A 21,608-nucleotide genomic window follows, 5' to 3' on the forward strand; every position below is an offset into this window, starting at 1 on the left:
ATGGGCTTGGTGGTGGGCCCGGCCCCATGGGACAGCGCCAGGAAGGGGACCCCTGCAGGCCATGAAGCAGGAGTAGTCGGCCTCAACACAGTCTGCCTCGCAGAGGGCTTCCTGACCGTGTTCTGGCGCGAGCCCTCGCGATGCTGGGCCAGGCTGGTGGGCAGGGGGTTGCGGCCCTTCAGACGTGCGGCGTTGGAAGCGAATTCGGCCTATTTTCCGGCCTATTCTCAGGAGCGTGCTGCCCAAACCAGGATCGGTTGGGCAGAACGCTCCTGAGAATTGGCTCGCATTGGGCAGCCTTGGGGTTCACCCTGCTCCCCGTGGCCCTGGGCCCTTACTTGCTTGGGACTTGTCACGGACACCTGGAAAATGTGACAAATGAGGCGACCCACCTGGGGGCACCAGTGCAGAGGAGCATTCCTGGAGCAGAGTTGAGATACAGGTTCCGCTTTCTCCACGTCCTCTCCAACACATGTTGATTCCTATCTTGCTGATTTGGGCCGTTCTAACTGGTGTCAGGTGCTATCTCAATGTGTTTTAATTTGAGTCTCCATGAGGGCTAGTGATGATGAACATTTTTTCATGTGTCTGATAGCCATTTGTATGTCTTCATTGGAGAAATGTCTGTTCCTATATTCTGCCCATGTTTTTATATGATTGTCTGCTTTGTGTGTGTTCAGTTTGAGGAGTTCTTTATAGATCCTGGATATCAACATGTTGTCTGTACTATCATTTGCAAATATCTTCTCCCATTCCCTGGGTTGCCTCTGTGTTTTGTTGACTGTTTCCTTTGCTGTGCAGAAGCTTTTGAATTGATGAAGTCCAAAAATTCACCTTTGCTTTTGTTCGCTTTGTTTTTGGAGACATATCTTGAAAGAAGTTGTTGTGGCCAGTGTTGAAAAGGTTCCTACCTATGTTCCCCTCTATGATTCTCATGGATTCCTACCTCAAGTTTAGGTCTTTTATCCATTTCGAGTTCTCTGTGTTTGGTGTAAGAGAGTGGTCGAGTTTCATTCATCTACACATAGCTGTCCCAATTTTCCCAGCACCATTTATTGAAGAGACTGCCTTTATTCCACTGTATATTTTTCCTACTTTGTTGAAGATTATTTGACTGTAGAGTTTATTGCCCATATTGCTCTCTACTCAGTTCCACTGGTCTATGGTTCTGTTTTTGTGTGAGTCCCATGCTGTATTGGTGATCAGAGCTTTGTATAACACTGGAAATCAGACAACATGATGCTCCCAGTTTTGTTTTTCTTTTCGGCATTTCCTTAGCAATACAGTGTCTCTCTGATTCTACACAAATTTTAGGCTTGTGTTGGCTCCAGCACTTTAAAACATACCGGTGGAATTTTTTTGGAATGGCATTAAAAGGATCAATTGCTCTAGGCAGTCCCTTAACATTAAATGTCTAGACATTTTAGCAATGTTTATCCTTCTGATCCATAAGCATGCAATGGGCTTCTGTCATTTTTGTTTTCTTCAATTTCTTTCATGAGTGTTGTATAGTTCCTCACTTACAGATCCTTTACCTCTTTGGTTTTGTTTATTCCCAGGTATGTTCTTGTTTGGGTGTTGTAGCTAACGGAATCAATTCTCTAATTTCCCTTTCTGTATTTTCATTGGTAATGTAAGAAAGCCAATGATTCCTGTACAATGATTTTGTATCCTGCCACATCATTGGATTGCTGAATGAATTCTAGTAGTTTGGGGGTGGAGGCTTTTGGGTATTCCATATAAAGTATATCAAATGTGAAGAGAGAGATTGACTTCATTGCCAATTTGGATACATTTTATTTCTTTTTATTGTCTGTTTGCTGATGTGAGGACTTCAAATACTATGTTGAACAAGAGTGGTGAGAGTGGGCATCCTTCTCATGTTCCTGATCTCAAAGGGAAGGCTGTCAGCTTTTACCCATTGAGGAGGATATTTACTGTGAATTTTTCATATAAACATTTTAAGAGGTTGACAAATATTTCCTCTATCCCTATACTTCGAAGCGTTTTAATCAGGAATGGATGCTGCCAAATGCTTTTTCGTCATCAATTGAGAGGACCATGTCGTTCCCTCACCTCTCTTATTAATTTGTTCTATGACATTGATTTGCAAATGTTGAACCACCCTTGCAACCTAGGCATAGATCTCACCCGATCATGGCAGATAATCTTTTTAATGTACTGTTGGATTCTATTAGCTAGGATCTTGCTGAGAATAGTAGCATCCATATTCATCAATTATATTGGTTTGAAATTCTCCTTCTTGATGAGGACTTTGCCTGGTGTGTGGATCAGGGTAATGCTGGCCTCAAAAAAAGTGTCTGGATGTATTCCTTCTGTTTCAAATTTTGGAAAGAGCTTCAGGAGAAGAGGTGTTGTTCTTTTTTTAAAGTTTGGTGCAATTCGCTAGGACATCCTTCAGGACCTGGGGTCTTGTCGTTTGGTAGGCTTTTGATCACTGTTTAAACCCGTTACTGGATAACGGTCTATTCGGGTTGTACATTTCTTCCTTGTTCAATTTTGGGATTTAACAGTTTTCTAGAAATGCATCCATTTCACCTAGGTTGCTTAGCTTATTTGCATATACTTTTTTCCCAATTTCTTTTCAGTTTAACCATATTCATTGTTTTAGCACCACACCCAGTGCTCCATGCAATCCGTCCCCTCTCTATTACCCACCAGGTATTTCCCCAACCTCCCACCCTTGCTCTTTCAATGCTCTCTTAGATTCTTTTTCAGAGTCCATAGTCTCTCATGGTTCCCCTCCCCTTCCAATTTCCCTCCACTCCCTTCTCCTCTCCATCTCCCCTTGCCCTCCATGCTATTTGTTATACTCCACACATAAGTGAAACCCTATGATAATTGACTCTCTCTGATGGATTTATTTCACTCAGCAGAATCTCTTCCAGTCCCGTCCAGGTTGCTGCAAAAGTTGGGTATTCATCCTTTCTGAATGGAAGCATAATACTTCATAGTGTATATGGACCACATCTTCTTTATCCATTCTTCCAAGGGCATCTTGGTTCTTCCCACAGTTTGGAAAGCGTGGCCATTGCTGCTATAAATTTGGGTTACAGATGGCCCTTCTTTTCACGCCATCTGTATCTTTGGGTTAAATACCTAGGAATGTAATTGCAGGATTATAGGGAAGTTCCATTTTTAATTTATTGAGGAATCTCCACACCATTCTCTAAAGAGGCTGCACCCCTTGCATTCCCACCCACAGTATAAGAGGATTCCCCTTTCTCCACATCCTCTCTAAAACATATTATTTCTCGTCTTGCTAATTTAGGTCATTCTAACTGGTGTAAAGTGACATCTTAATATGATCTTAAATTGAATCTCACTGATGCCTAGTGACGATGAACATTTTTTTCAAGTGTCTGACAGCCATTTGTATGTCTTCATTGGAGAAGTGTCTGTTCATAACTTCTGCCTATTTTTTGATATAATTATCTGTTTTGTGTGTGTTGATTTTGAGGAGTTCTTCATAGATCCTGTATATCAACCTTTTGTCTGTACTGTCATTTGTAAATATCTGATTTTGACGAAGTCCCCGAAGTTTATTTTGGCTTTTGTTTCCTTTGCCCTTGAAGACATATCTTGAAAGAATTCGCTGTGGTTGACATCAAAAGATTACTGCCTGTGTTCTCCTCTAGGATTCTGATGGATTCCTGTCTCACCTTGAGACAGGAATCTTTTTATCCATTATGATTTCCTCTTTGTGTATGGTGTAAGAGGATGGTCGAGTTTCCTTCTTCTACATAGAGCTGCCCAATTTTCCCTGCACCATTTATTGAAGAGACTGCCTTTTTCCCACTGTATATTTTTTCCTGCCTTCTTGAAGATTATTTGTCCATAGATTTGATAGTCCATATCTGAGCTCTCTATTGTGTTCCACTGGTCTAGGGGTCTGTTTTTATGCCAGTACCATGCTGTCTTGGTGATCACAGCTTCATAATAACCCTTGAAATCAGGCAACGTGGTGCTCCCCTTTTGTTTCTCTTTTCAGCAATTCTTAGCAATACGGGGTCGCTTCTATTCCACACAAATTTTAGGCTTGTGCTTGTTCCATCTCTTTGAAAGATATCGGTGGAATTTTTATTGCAATGGCATTAAATGGATCAATTGCTCTAAGCAGTATACACATTTTAAGAATGTTTGTTCTTCTGATCCATGAGAAATCAATGGTTTTCCGTCTCATTGGTTTTCTTGCATTTCTGTCATGAGTGTTCTCTAGTTCCTCGAGTATAAATCCTTTACCTCTTTGATTTGGTTTATTCCCAGGTATCTTATGGTTTGGGTGCTGTAATAAATGGCATTGATTCTCTAATTTCCCTTTCTGTATTTTCATTGATAATGTAGAAGAAAGCCACTGATTTCTGTATCATGATTTTGTATCCTGCCACATTCTTGAATTGCTATTTGAGGTCTGATAGATTGGGGGTGGAGTCTTTTGGGATTTCCATAACGATTATGTCATGCTTGAGGAGAGAAAGTTTGATTTCTTCGTTGCCAACTTGGATACCTTTTATTTCTCTTTGCTGTCTGATTGCTGTTGCCGAACTTCACAGCCTATGTTGAACAAGGGTTGTGAGAGTGGGTGTCCTTGTCATGTTCCTGATTTCAAAGCAAAGGCTGGGATCTTTTACCATTTGAGGATTGTATTCACTGTGTGTTTTTCGTAGAAACATTTTACGAAGTTGACAAATATTTCCTCTATCCCTATACTTTGCAGCGTTTTAGTCAGGAGCAGATGCTGGATTTTGTCAAATGCTTTTTATTCACCAATTGAGAGGACCATGTGGTTCTTCTCTCTTCACTTCTTAATAGGTTCTATGACATTGATTTGTGAATGTCGAACCAACCTTGCAACCCAGGGATAGATCCTACTCAGTCTTGGTGGAATGACTGTTTAATGTACAGTAGGTTCCTAGGAGCTAGAATCTTATTGAGTTCTTAGCATCTATATTCATCAGTGATATTGCCTTGAAATTCTTCTTTTTGTTGATGTCTTTGCCTGGTTTGTGGATCAGGTAATGCTGGCTTCATAAAAAGTGTCTGAAAGTTTTCCTTCTGCTACAAATTTCGGAAAGCGCTTCAGGAGAAGAGGTGTTAGTTCTTTTCTTAAAGATTGGTATAATTCGCTAAGGCATCCTTCAGGTTGCGGGATCTTGTCTTTTGGGAGGTTTTAGATCACTGCATTTATCTCATTACTGGATAATTGTCCATTCAGGTTGTACATTTCTTCCTGGTTCAATTTTGGGATTTTACAGTTTTGTAGGAATGCATCCATTTCACCTAAGTTGCTTTCCTAATTGGCATATATTGTTTTTTCCCCCAATTTCTTTTCAGTGTAACTGTATTCATTGTTTTACCACCACACCCAGTCCTCCATGCAATCCATGCTCTCTATTACCCACCAGGTGTTTCCGCAACCTCCCACCCCCGCTCTTTCAAAGCCCTCAGGTTATTTTTCAGAGTCCATTGTCTCTCATGGTTTTTCTCCCCTTCCGATGTCCCTCCACTCCCTTCTTCTCTCCATCTCCCCTTGTCCTCCATGCAGTTTGTTACACACCACATGTAAATGAAACCATATCATAATAGCCACTCACTGCTTGATTTATTTCACTCAGCAGAATCTCTTCTAGTCCTGTCCATGTTACTACCAAAGTTGGGTACTCATCCTTTCTGGATGGAGGCATAATACTCTATAGTGTATATGGACCTTCCTTATCCATTCTTCAGTTGAAGGGCATCTTGGTTCTTTCCACAGTTTGGCAACCATGGCCATTGATGCTCTAAACATTGGATTACAGATGGCCCTTCTTTCACGCCATCTCTATATTTGGGGTAAATACCTAGAAGTGCAATTGCAGGGTTATAGGGAAGTTCTATTTTTAATTTCTTTAGGAATCTCCCCACTGTTCTCCAAAGAGGCTGCACCAACTTGCATTCCCTCCAACAGTGTAAGAGATTTCCTCTTTCTCCACATCCTCTCCAACACATGTTGTTTCTCGTCTTGCTAATTTAGGCCATCCTAACTGGTGCAAGGTGACATCTTAATGTGGTTTTCATTTGAATCTCCCTGATGCCTATTGATGATGAACATTTTTTCAGGTGTCTGATAGCCATTTGTATGTCTTCATTGGAGAAGTGTCTGTTCATATCTTCTGCCCATGTTTTGATATGATTATCTGTATTTTGCGTATTGAGTTTCGGAGTTATTCCTAGATCCTGGATATCAAACTTTTGTCTGTCCTGTCATTTGCAAATATCTTATTGCATTCTGTGGGTTGCCTCTTTGCTTTCTTGACTGTTTCCTATGCAGCGCAGAAGCTTCTGAATTTGATGAAGTCCCTGAAGTTTATTTTTGCTTTTGTTTTCTTTGCCTATGGAGACATATCTTGAAAGAAGTCGCTGTGGCTGATATCGAAGAGATTACCGCCTATTTTCTCCGCTAGGATTCTGATGGATTCCTGTCTCACATTGAGGTCTTTTACCCATTATGAGTTTATCTTTGTGTATGGTGTAAGAGAATGGTCGAGTTTCATTCCTCTTTATAGAGCTGCTCAGTTTTCCCTGCACCAGTTATTGAAGAGACTGTCTTTTTTCCACTGTATATTTTTCCCCTGATTTCTTGAAGATTATTTGTCCATAGAGTTGATGGTCCATATCTGAGCTCTCTACTGTGTTCCACTGGTCTATGGGTCTGTTTTTATGCCAGTCCCATGCTTTCTTGGTGAGCACAGCTTCATAGTATCACTTGAAATCAGGCAACGTGGTGCTCCCAATTTTGTTTCTCTTTTCAGCAATTCTTAGCATACGGGGTCACTTCTGATTCCACAGAAATTTGAGGTGTGTGTTTGTTCCAGCTCTTTGAAAGATACCGGTTGAATTTTGATTGGAATGGCCTTAAATGGATCGATTGCTGTAGGCAGTATAGACATTTTAACAAAGTTTATTCTTTTCATCCATGAGAATGCAATGGTTTTCCATGTTTTTCGTTTTCTTGCATTTTTTCATTAGTGTTCTCTAGTTTGTCGAGTACAAATCCTTTAACTCTTTGTTTGGTTTATTCCCAGGTATCTTAGGTTTTGGGTGCTGTAGTAAATGGAATTGATTCTCTAATTTCCTTTTCTGGATTTTCATTGATAATGTAGAAGAAAGCCACTGATTTCTCTACCATGATCTTGTATCCTGCCACATTATTGATTTGCTGTATGAGTTCTGGTAGTTTGGGGGCGGAGTCTTTTGCGTTTTCCATATCAAGTATGTCATCTGTGAGGAGGGAGAGTTTGACTTCTTCGTTGCTAATTTGGAGAACTTTTATTTCTCTTTGTGTCTGATGGCTGTTGCCGGACTTCACAGCCTATGTTGAACTAGAGTGGTTTAGTGGGCATCCCTGTCATGTTCCTGATTTCAAAGCAAAGCCTGTCAGCTTTTACCTTTTGAGGATGGTATACACTGTGGGTTTTTCATAGAAACATTTTATGAAGTTGACGAATATTCCCTCTATCCCTATACTTTGCAGCGTTTTAGTCAGGAGCGAATGCTGGATTTTGTCCAAATCTTTTTCTTCACCAATTGAGAGGACCATGTGGTTCTTCTCTCTTCACTTCTTAATTGGTTCTATGACATTGATTGATTTGTGAATGTCGAACCAACCTTGCAACCCAGGGATAGATCCTACTCAGTCATGGTGGATAGACTTTTTAATGTACTGTAGGTTCCTAAGAGCTAGAATCTTGTTGAGAATCTTAGCATCCATATTCGTCAGTGATATTGGTTTGAAATTCTCCTGTTTGATGAGGACTTTGCCTGGTTTGTGGATCAGGGTAATGCTGGCTTCATAGAAAGTGTCTGGAAGTTTTCCTTCTGCTTCATATTTTGGAAAGAGCTTCAGGAGAAGAGGTGTTAGTTCTTACATAAAGTTTGGTAGAATTCGCTAAGACATCCTTCGGGTCATAGGGTCTTGATTTGGGAGGGTTTTGATCACTGCTTTAATCTCGTTACTGGATAATGGTCCATTTAGGTTGTACATTCCTTCCTGGTTCAATTTTGGTATTTACAGTTTTCTAGGAATGCATCCATTTCACCTAGGTTGCTTAGCTATTGGCATATACTTGTGTTCTTTTTCCAAATTCTTTTCAGTGTAACCGTATTCATTGTTTTAGCACCACACCCAGTGCTCCATCAATCCGTGCCCTCTCTATTACACACCACGTGTTTCCCCAACATCCCAACCCCTCTCTTTCAATGTCTCAGATAATTTTTTTACTGTTGCATATATTTTTTAAATTAAATTTATTTCTTTTCTGAATAACAGTATTCATTATTTTTTTTCACCACACCCTGTGCTCCATGCAATCTGTGCCCTCTATAATACCCACCACCTGGTACCCCAACCTCCCACCCCCATGCCACTTCAAACCCCTCAGTGTAATTGCAGGTTATAGGGAAGTTCTATTTTTAATTTCTTGAGGAATATCCACACTGTTCTCTAAACAGGCTGCACCAACTTGCTTTCCCACCCACAGTGTAAGAGGATTCCCCTTTCTCCACATCCTCTCCCAAACATGTTGTTTCCCGTCTTATTAATTTACGCCATTCTAACTGTAAGGTGACAATTAATATGGTTTTCATTTGAATCTCCCTGATGCCTAGTGATGATGTACATTTCTTCAGCTGTCTGATAGCCATTTGTATTTCTTCATGAAGAAGTGTCTGTTCATATCTTCTACCCATTTTTTGATATGATTATCTGTTTTGTGTGTGTTGAGTTTGAGGAGTTCTTCATAAATCCTGGATATGAACTTTTTGTCTGTCCTGTCATTTGAAAATATCTTATTGCATTCTGTGGGTTGCCTCTTTGCTTTCTTGACTGTTTCCTATGCACTGCAGAAGCGTTTGATTTTGATGAAGTTCCAGAAGTTTATTTTGGCTTCTGTTTCCTTTGGGTTGGAGGCATATCTTGAAAGAAGTCACTGTGGCTGAATTTGAGGAGAATACTGCCTATGTTCTCCTTAGGAATCTGATAGATTCCTATCTCACATTGAGGTCTTTTACCCATTATGAGTTTATCTTTGTGTGTGGTGTAAGAGGATGGTCGAGTTTCAATCTTCTACATAGAGCTGCCCAGTTATCCTGCACCATTTATTGAAGACTCTCTTTTTTCCACTGTATATTTTTCCTTGCTTTCTTGAAGATTATTTGTCCATAGATTTGATGGTCCATATCTGAGCTGTCTACTGTGTTCCACTGGTCTATGGGTCTGCTTTTATGCCAGTCCCATGCTCTCTTGGTGATCATTGCTTCAGAGTAAACCTTGAAATAAGGCAACGTGTTTCTCCTAGTTTTGTTTCTCTTTTTAGCAATTCTTAGCAATACAGGGTCACTTCTGATTCCACACAACTTTGAGGCGTGTGTTTGTTCCAGCTCTTTGAAAGATTCCAGTGCAATTTTGATTGCAATGGCATTAAATGGACCAATTGCTCTAAGCAGTATAGACATTTTAACAATGTTTATTCTTCTGATCCATGAGAATGAATGGCTTTCCGTCTTTTTGGATTTCGTGCATTTCTTTCATGAGTGTTCTCTAGTATCTCGAGTACAAATCCTTTACCTCTTTGGTTTGGTTTATTCCCATTTTTCTTATGGTTTGGATGCTGTATCAATGGAATTGATTCTCTAAATTCCCTTTCTGTATTTTCATTGAAAATGTAGGAGATAGCCACTGATTTCGGTTCTATGATTTTATATCCTGCCACATTATTGAATTGCGGTATGAGTTCTGAGAGTTTGGGGGCAGAGTCTTTTTGGTTTTCCATATCAAGTATGTCCTATGAGGAGAAAGAGTTTGATTTCTTGGTTGCCAACATGGATAACTTCTATCCTCATTGTTGTCTGATTGCTGTTGTTAGGACTTCACATCCTATGTTGATCAAGATTGGTGAGAGTGGGCATCCTTGTCATGTTCCTGATTTCAAAGCTTAGGCTGTCAGCTTTTACCCTTAGTTGGGCCTGGCAGGGTGAACCCAGGACGTGAACATGGAGCCCGGGAAAGCAAGGCCCAAGAGGCACCAGCTCTCCCGCAGCTCTTCTTCCCTGACGCGACTGAAGACTTGCTGAGGAAGCAACGGCGAAGTGCTGTTCGCTACAAACCAAAACCTCAGCAAAGGCACAGCATTCGCCGTGGAATATTGTGCGGGCTGCTGCTGCTTGCCTGAGCCCAGTCTTGTGGTGGGAGAAACCCGCATACAGCGAAAGCCTCTTTGCCTGGACATCTCCCCTGGGAAACCACAGCATTCGTTGGGAAATCAGAGTTGCGTTACTGGATGCTGCTGCTGCTTGCCTGAGCGAGTCTCCGCAGCACGGTGGATGATACCCGCATGGAGCGAAATCCTCTTTGCCCTAGCATCCCCTCTGCCGGAGAGAGAAGCGTGGTTGCATACGTCTGTCACCGCGCTCCCCAGGAGCAAGTGTGGGGAAGGCACAGCACCCCGCCCCCGGGGAAGAGAAGGAGCCCTTGGCCTTGGGTTCGGCAAAAGCTCGGGAAGCAGGATAGCTTGCCGTGGCACGCACAGCAGGCCGGTGGCAAGACAAGTGTCACCCGCTCCCTGTGCGGAGATGGAAGCCTGCCTGCTAAGGAGACATGAGGGGACGACTAGGGCAGGGGCGCATGCTCCACTATGAGGAAGTAGTCTGGGCAGAAGGCAAGCCTTTCCTGTGCTTCTGGTCCCAAGGGGAAAGCATCTCCTTGGCCACCTGTCCCAAAGGCAGACTTGGGATTGCCACCAGCTGCCATACCCGGAACTCGCAGAAACAACCCCATGGAGAAACGGGCATTCAGATGCCACCTTCCACCAAGATGTGGCAGCATTGTGGGTGGCAGGGGGTGTGCCGGGGAAGGAGTGGAGCCAGTCTCCCACAGTTCCCCATCCCAGTGCCCGGGGCCCTGTGCAGGGACGCTGTCGCCTCCTCTCTCCTGTGGTGAGGGCACTGGCCTAGACCCCGAGTCCGCCTGAGCGCCAGAGCAAAAGGCAAAGCCTTACCTACGCCAGGAGAAGGTAATAGGCATAGAGTGCCATGCTAGGCCACGCAGGCCGCTGCAGGTTTGTGTCTGTGTCTGCTTAGTTCGGCTTATCAAAGAGAAACCCGGGCCGGAACTTGGAGCCCTGGAAAGCAAGGCCCATGAGGCACCAGCTCTCCAGCGGCTCTTCTTCCCTGCCGCGACAGAGCGAACGACCAAAGCCTTGCTGAGGAATCAGCAGCGAAGTTGTAAACCTCTGCGAAAGCATAGCAGTCGCTGGGAAATCAGAGTCGGTTCTGTGGGCTGCTTTTGTTGCTTTCTTAGCCTAGTATTCGCAGCACGATGGAACAAACTCGCATAGGTCTAAAGCCTCTTTGCCGTGGCATCCCCTCTGGGAAAGCACAGCATTCTTTGGGAAATCAGAGTCGAGTCTGTGGGATGCTGCCTGCTGATTGCCGGAACTGGTCTCCACAGCACGGTGTAATAAACCCGCATAAAGCGAAATCCTCTTTGCCTGGTCAATCCCTGTGCCTGAGAGAGAAGCGCGGTGGCGCCTGTGGAAAGAGCCTTAAGGAAAGGGACACGTCCGTCACAGCAGAGCGACGGAAGCCTGGCTGCTAAGGAGACGCGAGGGGAAGATTAGGGCAGGGGAAAGGGCTCCCCTCTGAGGAAGGAGTCTGGGCAGAAAGCATGCCTGTCCTGAGCCTTGGGCCCAAGGAGACAGTAGCTCCTTGGCCACCTGTCCGTGGTTGAGCCATGGGCCTGCCACCAGGTGCCTAACCTGAACTAGAGAAACAACTCCCAGAAAGACCTGGCCATCAGATGCTGTCTTCCTCCAGGATGTATAAGCTTGAAGGAGGCACGCGGTTTAAGGGGTAGGAGTGGGGATAGTCCCCGAAAGCTCCCTATTCAGTGCACGGGCGGTGTGCAAGGATCCTGTCACCTTTCCTTTCCTTTGGGAAAGCACTGGCATAGTCCACGAGTACGCCTGAGCCCCAGAGTGAAAGGCCAAGCGATTCCTACACCGGGAGATGGTAGTGTGAATAGAGTGCCATCCTAGGCTAAGCGCGCTACTGCACGGTTGTGACAGTGTCTGCTTAGTTACGCCTGGAAGGGTGAACCCAGGACGCGAACATGGAGCCCGGAAAGCAAGGCCCAAGAGGCACCAGCTCTCCCGCAGCTCTTCTTCCTTGACGCGACTGAAGCCTTGCTGAGGAAGCAGCGGCGAAGTGCTGTTCGCTCCAAACCAAAGCCTCTGCGAAGGCACAGCATTCTCCGAGGAATATTGTTCGGGCTGCGGCTGCTTGCCTGAGCCTAGTTTCGCCGTGGGAGAAACCCGCATACAGCGAAAGCCTCTTTGCCTGGGCATCTCCCCTGGGAAAGCACAGCATTGGTTGGGAAATCAGAGTTGGGTTTCTGGAGGCTGCTGCTGATTGCCTGAGCGAGTCTCCGCAGCACGGTGGATGATACCCGCATGGAGCGAAATCCTCTTTGCCCTAGCATCCCCTCTGCCTGAGAGAGAAGCATGGTTGCACACGTCACCGCGCTCCCCAGGAGCTAGTGTGGGGAAGGCACAGCACGCCGCCCCCGGGGAAGAGAAGGAGCTCTTGGCCTTGGAGTCGGGAAACGCTCGGGAAGCAGGATAACCTGCCCTGGCACACACAGCAGGCCGGTGGCAATACAAGTGTCAACCGCTCCCTGTGCGGAGAGATGGAAGCCTGCCTGCTAAGGAGACATGAGGGGATGACTAGGGCCGGGGCGCGTGCTCCATTCTGAGGAAGGAGTCTTGGCAGACGGCAGGCCTGTCCTGTGCCTCTGGTCCCACGGGGCAGCATCTCCTTGGCCACCTGTCCCAAGGGCAGACTTGGGCGTGCCACCAGGTTCCATACCCGGAATTCGCAGAAACAACCCCATGCAGAAACGGGTAGTCAGATGCCATCTTTCACCAAGATGTGGCAACGTTGTGGGTTGCAGGGGTGTGCCGGGGAAGGAGTGGAGACAGTCCCCCACAGTTCCCCATCCCAGTGCCCGGGCCATGTGCAGGGATCCTTTCGCCTCCTCTCTCTTGTGGTGAAAGCACTGGCCTAGACCCCGTGTCTGCCTGAGCGCCGGAGCAAAAGGCAAAGCCTTACCTACGCCAGGAGATGGTAATAGGCATAGAGTGCCATGCTAGGCCACGGAAGCTGCTGCAGTGATGTGACTGTGTCTGCTTAGTTCGGCTTAGCAAGCTGAACCCCGGGCGCGAACTTGGAGCCCGGGAAAGAAAGGCCCAAGAGGCACCAGCTCTCCCGGGGCTCTTCCCTAGTCTCCACAGCACGGTGTAATAATCCCACGTGGAGCGAAATCCTCTTTGCCTGGGCATCTCCCCTGGGAAAGCACAGCATTCATTGGGAAACCAGGGTTGGGTTTGGGGATGCTGCTGCTTGCCTGAGTTAGTTTCCGTAGCACTGTGGAAGATACCCGCATGGAGCGAAATACTCTTTGCCCTAGCTTCCCCTCTGCCTGAGAGAGAAGCATGGTTGCACACGTCTGTCACTACGCTCCCCAGGAGCAAGTCTGGGGAAGGCACAGCACGCTGCCGCCAGGGTAGAGAAGGACCCGTTGGCCTTGGGGTTTGGAAAATTGAACAGCCACAAGCAGAAAAATGAAATTGGACCATTTCCTTCCACCATACATTAAAATAGTCTGGAAATGGATGAAGAAGCATAATGTGAGAAAGGAATCCATCATAGTCCTTGTGGAGAGAACAGGTAGCAACCTCTTTGACCTCAGCAGCAGCAACTTCTTCCTAGGAACATCGCCAAAGGCAAGGGAAGCAAGGGCAAGAATGAACTATTGGGATTTCATCAGATCAAAAAGCTTTTGCACTGCAAAGGAAACAGTTAACAAAGCCAAAAGATGACTGTCAGAAGTTATCTGGGAGAAGATATTTGCAAATGACATACCAGATAAAGGGCCAGTATCCAAAATCTATAAAGAGCTTAACAAACTTAACACCCTAAGAACAAATAATCCAATGAAGAAATGGGCAGAGGACATGAACAGACATTTCTGCAAAGAATACATCCAAATGGCCAACAGACACATGAAAAAAAGTTCCACATCACTCGGCATCAGGGAAATACAAATCAAAACCAGAATGAGATACCACCTCACACCGTTCAGAATGGCTAAAATGAACAAGTCAGTCAATGAGAGATGAATGGCGAGGATGTGGAGAAAGGGCAACCCTCCTACACTGTACGTGGGAATGCAAGCTGGTGCAACCACTCTGGAAAACAGCGTGGACGTGCCTCAAAAAGCTGAAAATAGAACTACCCTATGACCCAGTGCTTGTAGTTCTGGGTATATACCCTACAGATACAAACGTGGCATTCTGAAGGGGCACATGCACCCAAATGTTTATAGCAGCAATGTCCACAATACTTAAACTATGGAAAGAACCTAAATGTCCTTCAACAGATGAATCAATAAATAAGATGTGGTATATATGTACAATGGAATGCTATGCAGCCATCAAAAGAAATGAAATCCTGCTATTTGTGATGACGTGGATGGAACTAGAGGGTATTATGCTTGGTGAAATAAATCAATCTGAGAAAGACAACTATCATATGATCTCCCTGATATGATGAAGTGGAGATGCAACATAGGCGGTTTCGGGCGTATGAAAAGAAAAATAAAAGAAGATGGGATTGGGAGGGAGACAAACCAAAAAAGACTGAATCTCACAAAACATACTGAGGGTTGCTGGGGGGAGGTGTGTTGGGAGAGGATGGTGGGGGTATGGACATTGGGGAGGGCAGGTGCTATGGTGAGTGATGGTGAGTGCTGTGAAATGTGTGAACCTGGTGTTTTACCCCTAGGGATAAAAACACATTTTATGTTTATAAAAAAATTTTTTTAAATAATTTAAAAATCCATTAAAGAAAAAACACATATTGCAAGCCCAGAGCTAATCTCATATTCAATCAAAAACGTTTGAAAGTTTTCCCCTTAAAGATCAGAAGAAAGACAATTGTGTCCACTTCCACTACTCTCATTTGACATAGTACTGGATGTCCTAGCCAGAGAAACAAGGAACACAAAGAAATAAGAGACTCCAAAAAAAAAAAAGGAAGAAGTAAAATTTTCTTTTTTTGGATAACATGAACTTACATGTTAAAAAATCCTAAAAACTACGAAAGATGCCTGAATACTCATGTTGGATAGAGATCATGGTTTTTAGGCTATGACATGTCCCACCTAGAGGATATGGGGCCCACTGTCTGCGTGGCTGTCTGTAGGTCATGGCTCAAACTGTGTCAGACAGAGCCTGAGTGCCCATAGTGGCCTATGATATTAAGGTGCCGTCAAGGCCCAAGCAGGTGGATCCTCATGTGGGGTTTCAGGCAGACTCTACAGGCACGTCTTCTTTCTTTGTGGTAGGCAGAATGCAGCATTGTGGCTCCAAAGTTCTCTATCAAGAGGGTTTGGGGACAAGGAAGGTGAGGATGGACTTGTAAATATAATCTATGGTTCAATTCAGTGCCAAGCGAAAGACAGTTCCAGTGTGCAGCAGCTGATGTGAGGTACCCAGGACCTGAGTAAGGGCAGATGTCAGATGCTTGCTCACACTGGAGTTTGTGTCTACAATGACCGCCAAATGGAGGGGTGGTGTCACGAGGCCATGGAGGATTTCCCACCCTGAGGCTTGTGAGATGCTCCAAATAGCAAGGTTTCCTTCTACTGGACAGGGTGAGTCTGGTATGCTTGCTCCAGTGTCCCCCATATGGAAAGTTTGGGTGCAGAGCTCTCCCGCATGGATGACTGAAAAGCACAACTCCATTGACCACTGCAGGCAAGGAACATGGCAGGTTCGATCTGGTGGCTCTGGGGTGAGGTTACAAGCGGCCTGAGTTGACCTGGAGTTTCATGCTGTTGAATCACAATGCTGGTTTGTATCCAGGGAGACGTTAGAATGTTGGGGTGGTCAGAGGCCATGCAGGATTCTCCTACACTGAGACATGGACACAGCTACCAAAAGCAAGGTATACTTTTGGGGACAGAAGCGGTTCTGTTGTGTGGCTCAAGTAACACATGTTGGAATATAAGTCAGTATTGGAGAACAGGCCTCTGGGAACAGGTGCCTAAAAATCTAAACTGGGGTATCAATGAAGTCCTATAGTCATGGTAGGTTCAAACTTCTGACTCAGGCCCTTGGATTTGGATGTCTGCCTGGAGGCAGTGGCCGATTATGTGTCAGAATGTGCATTTGGGTCCAGAGCCTTCTTAGAAATTGAGGTGGGCTCAGGGGATTGTACTTTGCTCCTAATCTTCAGGGTTTGGGCAAACGTGAAGGGCAGAGTTTCCTTTGGGAGTGTAAGGAGAGTCATCTGGTGTGGCACCATAGGCCCCATCGTGGGAGGGCATGTGGGCCAGCGCTTTGGGGAGAGATATCTGCAAAAGCAAACTAGGGTTAGAGTGAGGGCCGAGGTGATCACAGGTCCGATGTTCAGGCCCTGAGGGCAGCTCATAGTGTACTGAAATTAAGGTGTCATAGCGCAGGTTCTTCTGTCGGGTGTGTGTCCGGGATGGTCACGAAAGGTAGGTGTGGCTTCATGAGTCCATGAGAAATTCTTCACCTCTGGGGATTCTGCTCAGCTCCCAAGAGTTTGGTGTCTCTGAGGGAAGGGAAGAATGTTGTTTTCCGTCTCAGAGGACACCCAAATAGGCATTCCAGAGACAGGTTCTGGGTCTGGGTGCCTGGAAAACATGAACAAGGGTGAGGATTTGGCCTTAGGGACCTGGAAGTCCCACTCTGTGGGCTCCTGATCCAGCTACTGCGGGGTTTTGTTTGGAAGCAAGCTCACGCTGAGGATCACAATGCCTGTGTGTATTCAGGGAGTCTTCCATGTGTGACCGTGGTCTCATGGGCCATGCAGCTGGTTGCCACTCAAAGAGTTGGGAAGAAGGAGTACTCTTGTGCGTCAGGTTCCCCCATAGGAATGGATTTGAGCTACGGTCTGGGACAGAGGACTGAATATCCAGGTTGAGTAGAGATGTTGGTTTAAGGCCACAGGAAGTCACATCTTCAGGAAATGGGGCCCATCTCTGGGTGGCTGACTGGATGTCCTGGCTCAGTCTGTGTCAGAGAGAGCCTTCTGCCCAGGGAAACCTAAAGACGGAAGTCTGAGAACACAAGCTAGGCTTAGGTTTCTGGGTGAAGACATGTCAAGAACAATCTACAGACCTGAATCAAGATCTCGTGCATCTGAAGTCAGGGCGAGGATGAGACGATCACTCAGGTTGGAGCGAAATCCTCTTTGCCAGGCCATCCCCTGTGCCTGAGAGAGAAGCGCGGTGGCGCCTGTGGAAAGAGCCTTAAGGAAAGGGACACGTCTGTCACTGCAGAACGACGGAAGATTGGCTGCTAAGGCAACATGAGGGGAAGATTAGGGGAGGGGAAAGGGCTCCACTCAGAGGAAGGATTCTGGGCAGAAAGCATGCCTGTCCTGAGCCTTTGTCCCAAGGAGACAGCAGCTCCTTGGCCACCTGTCCGTGGTGGAGCCAGGGGCTTGCCACCAGGCGCCTACTCTGAACTCGAGAACCAACCCCCCAGAAAGACCTGGCCATCACAGGACGCGAACATGGAGCCCGGGAAAGCAAAGCCCAAGAGGCACAAGCTCTCCCGCAGCTCTTCTTCCCTAATGCGACTGTAGCCTTGCTGAGGAAGTAGCGGCGATGTACTGTTCACTGCAAACCAAAGCCTCTTCGAAGGCACAGCATACGCTGAGAAATGTTCTGCGGGCTGCTGCTGCTTGCAGAGCTCTCTCATGGTGGGAGAAACCCTCATACAGCGAAACCTCTTTGTCTGGGCATCTCCCCTGGGAAAGCACAGCATTGGTTGGGAAACCAGAGTTGGGTTTGGGGATGCTGCTGCTGCTTGCCTGAGCGAGTCTCCGCAGCACGGTGGATGATCCCCGCATGGAGCGAAATCCTCTTTGCCCTAGCATCTCCTCTGCCTGAGAGAGAAGCATGGTTGCACACGTCTGTCACCGCGCTCCCCAGGAGCAAGTGTGGCGAAGGCACAGCTCGCCGCCCCCGGGGAAGTGGAGGAACCCTTGGCCTTGGGTTCGGGTAAAGCTCGGGAAGCAGGATAGCCTGCCGTGGCACGCACAGCAGGCCGGTGGCAAGACAAGTGTCACCCGCTCACCGTGCGGACAGATGAAAGCCTGCCTGCTAAGGAGACATGAAGGGACGACTAGGGCAGGGGCGCGTGCTCCACTCTGAGGAAGGAGTCTGGGCAGAAGACAGGCCTGTCCTGTGCCTCTGGTCCCAAAGGGAAAGCATCTCCTTGGCCACCTGTCCCAAGGGCAGACTTGGGCTTGCCACCAGGTTCCAAACCCGGAACTCGCAGAAACAACCCCATGGAGAAACGGGCAGTCAGATGCCACCTTCCACCAAGATGTGGCCGCATTGTGGGTGGCAGGGGGTGTGCCTGGGCAGGAGTGGAGACAGTCCCCCACAGTTCCCCATCCCAGTGCCCGGGCCATGTGCAGGGATCCTTTCGCCTCCTCTCTCCTGTGGTGAAATCACTGGCCTAGACCCCATGTCTGCCTGAGCGCCGGAGCAAAAGGCAAAGCCTTACCTACGCCAGGAGATGGTAATAGGCATAGAGTGCCATGCTAGGCCACGGAGGCTGCTGCAGGGTTGTGACTGTGTCTGCTTAGTTCGGCTTAGCAAGGTGAACCCCGGGCGCGAACGTGGAGCCCGGGAAAGGCCCAAGAGGCACCAGCTCTCCCGGGGCTCTTCCCTAGTCTCCACAGCACGGTGTAATACCCCACGTGGAGCGAAATCCTCTTTGCCTGGGCATCTCCCCTGGGAAAGCACAGCATTCGTTGGGAAACCAGGGTTGGGTTTGGGGATGCTGCTGCTTGCCTGAGTTAGTTTCCGTAGCACTGTGGAAGATACCCGCATGGAGCGAAATACTCTTTGCCCTAGCTTCCCCTCTGCCTGAGAGAGAAGCATGGTTGCACACGTCTGTCACTACGCTCCCCAGGAGCAAGTCTGGGGAAGGCACAGCACGCTGCCGCCGGGGTAGAGAAGGACCCGTTGGCCTTGGGGTTTGGAAAATTGAACAGCCACAAGCAGAAAAATGAAATTTGACCATTTCCTTCCACCATACATTAAAATAGTCTGGAAATGGATGAAGAAGCATAATGTGAGAAAGGAATCCATCATAGTCCTTGTGGAGAGAACAGGTAGCAACCTCTTTGACCTCAGCAGCAGCAACTTCTTCCTAGGAACATCGCCAAAGGCAAGGGAAGCAAGGGCAAGAATGAACTATTGGGATTTCATCAGATCAAAAAGCTTTTGCACTGCAAAGGAAACAGTTAACAAAGCCAAAAGATGACTGTCAGAAGTTATCTGGGAGAAGATATTTGCAAATGACATACCAGATAAAGGGCCAGTATCCAAAATCTATAAAGAGCTTATCAAACTCAACACCCTAAGAACAAATAATCCAATGAAGAAATGGGCAGAGGACATGAACAGACATTTCTGCAAAGAATACATCCAAATGGCCAACAGACACATCAAAAAATGCTCCACCTCACTCGGCATCAGGGAAATACAAATCAAAACCAGAATGAGATACCACCTCACACCGTTCAGAATGGCTAAAATGAACAAGTCAGTCAATGAGAGATGAATGGCGAGGATGTGGAGAAAGGGCAACCCTCCTACACTGTACGTGGGAATGCAAGCTGGTGCAACCACTCTGGAAAACAGCGTGGACGTGCCTCAAAAAGCTGAAAATAGAACTACCCTATGACCCAGTGCTTGTAGTTCTGGGTATATACCCTACAGATACAAACGTGGCATTCTGAAGGGGCACATGCACCCAAATGTTTATAGCAGCAATGTCCACAATACTTAAACTATGGAAAGAACCTAAATGTCCTTCAACAGATGAATCAATAAATAAGATGTGGTATATATGTACAATGGAATGCTATGCAGCCATCAAAAGAAATGAAATCCTGCTATTTGTGATGACGTGGATGGAACTAGAGGGTATTATGCTTGGCGAAATAAATCAATCTGAGAAAGACAACTATCATATGATCTCCCTGATATGATGAAGTGGAGATGCAACATAGGCGGTTTCGGGCGTATGAAAAGAAAAATAAAAGAAGATGGGATTGGGAGGGAGACAAACCATAAAAGACTGAATCTCACAAAACAGACTGAGGGTTGCTGGGGGGAGGTGTGTTGGGAGAGGATGGTGGGGGTATGGACATTGGGGAGGGCAGGTGCTATGGTGAGTGATGGTGAGTGCTGTGAAATGTGTGAACCTGGTGTTTTACCCCTAGGGATAAAAACACATTATATGTTTATAAAAAAATTTTTAAAAATAATTTAAAAAATCCATTAAAGAAAAAACACATATTGCAAGCCCAGAGCTAATCTCATATTCAATCAAAAACGTTTGAAAGTTTTCCCCTTAAAGATCAGAAGAAAGACAAGTGTGTCCACTTTCACTACTCTCATTTGACATAGTACTGGATGTCCTAGCCAGAGAAACAAGGAACACAAAGAAATAAGAGACTCCAAAAAAAAAAGGAAGAAGTAAAATTTTCTTTTTTTGGATAACATGAACTTACATGTTAAAAAATCCTAAAAACTTCACAAAAAAATTTGAATAAACAAATTTAGTAAAGCTGCCAAATACAAGATCAATATATAAAAGACAAGAATTTTGTTTTGTTTCATTTTTTTTTAATATGGAATGCGTCCCAGTTTTTCATGTCATCCTTGTTCAGTGATCACGCTAATCTTCTCTGCATCATTCCAATTTTAGTATATGTGCTGCCAAAGTAAGCACAAGACAGGAGCATTTTAACACTCTAATGATGAACTATCTGAAAAAAATAAAGAAAACAATCTAATTCACAATAGCATCAAAAGTAAAAAATACTTAGGAATAGATTTAACTAAGAAGATGAAAGATCTGTACTCCATAAACTATGACATTGATAAAGAAATTGAAGGAGACACAAATGGAAAGATAGCTCATATTTATGAATGGTAAGAATTAACATTGTTAAAATGTCCATACTACCGAAAACCATCTGTAAATCCAATTCCTATCAAAAATCCAATGTTAGGGGTGCCTGGGTGGCTCAGTGGGTTGAGCCGCTGCCTTCGGCTCAGGTCATGATCCCAGGGTCCTGGGATCGAGCCCCGCATCAGGCTCTCTGCTCAGCAGGAAGCCTGCTTCCTCTTCTCTCTCTGCCTGCCTCTCTGCCTGCTTGTCATCTCTCTCTGTCAAATAAATAAATTAAAAATCTTAAAAAAAAATCCAACATTATTTTTTTACAGAAGTAAGTAAAGAATCCTAAAATTTATATGAGACCATAAAAGACAACAAATAATCAAAGCAGTTCTGAGAAAGAATGAAGATGGGAAATTACACTTCTTGATTTGAAACTATACTACAAAGCCCTCATGCTCAAAACAAGAAAGTATACTGGCATAAAAACAGACCAATAAACAAGTAGAACAGAATTGAGAGTCCAGAAATAAATCC

At 45.6% G+C, this 21,608-nt stretch overlaps 1 non-coding gene across 1 annotated transcript; it reads right to left on the reverse strand.

The window, feature by feature from the left end:
- Nucleotides 1-20,796: 20,796 nt before the first annotated feature.
- LOC131840012 (U6 spliceosomal RNA) lies at nt 20,797-20,903 on the reverse strand. Its single transcript, XR_009357132.1, has one exon. It is a non-coding gene; the product is annotated as a U6 spliceosomal RNA (small nuclear RNA).
- Between the last annotated feature and the right edge of the window lie 705 nt (nt 20,904-21,608).

The sequence above is a fragment of the Mustela lutreola genome, chromosome 8, assembly GCF_030435805.1.
Source record: "Mustela lutreola isolate mMusLut2 chromosome 8, mMusLut2.pri, whole genome shotgun sequence".
NCBI classification, from domain to species: Eukaryota; Metazoa; Chordata; class Mammalia; order Carnivora; family Mustelidae; genus Mustela; species Mustela lutreola.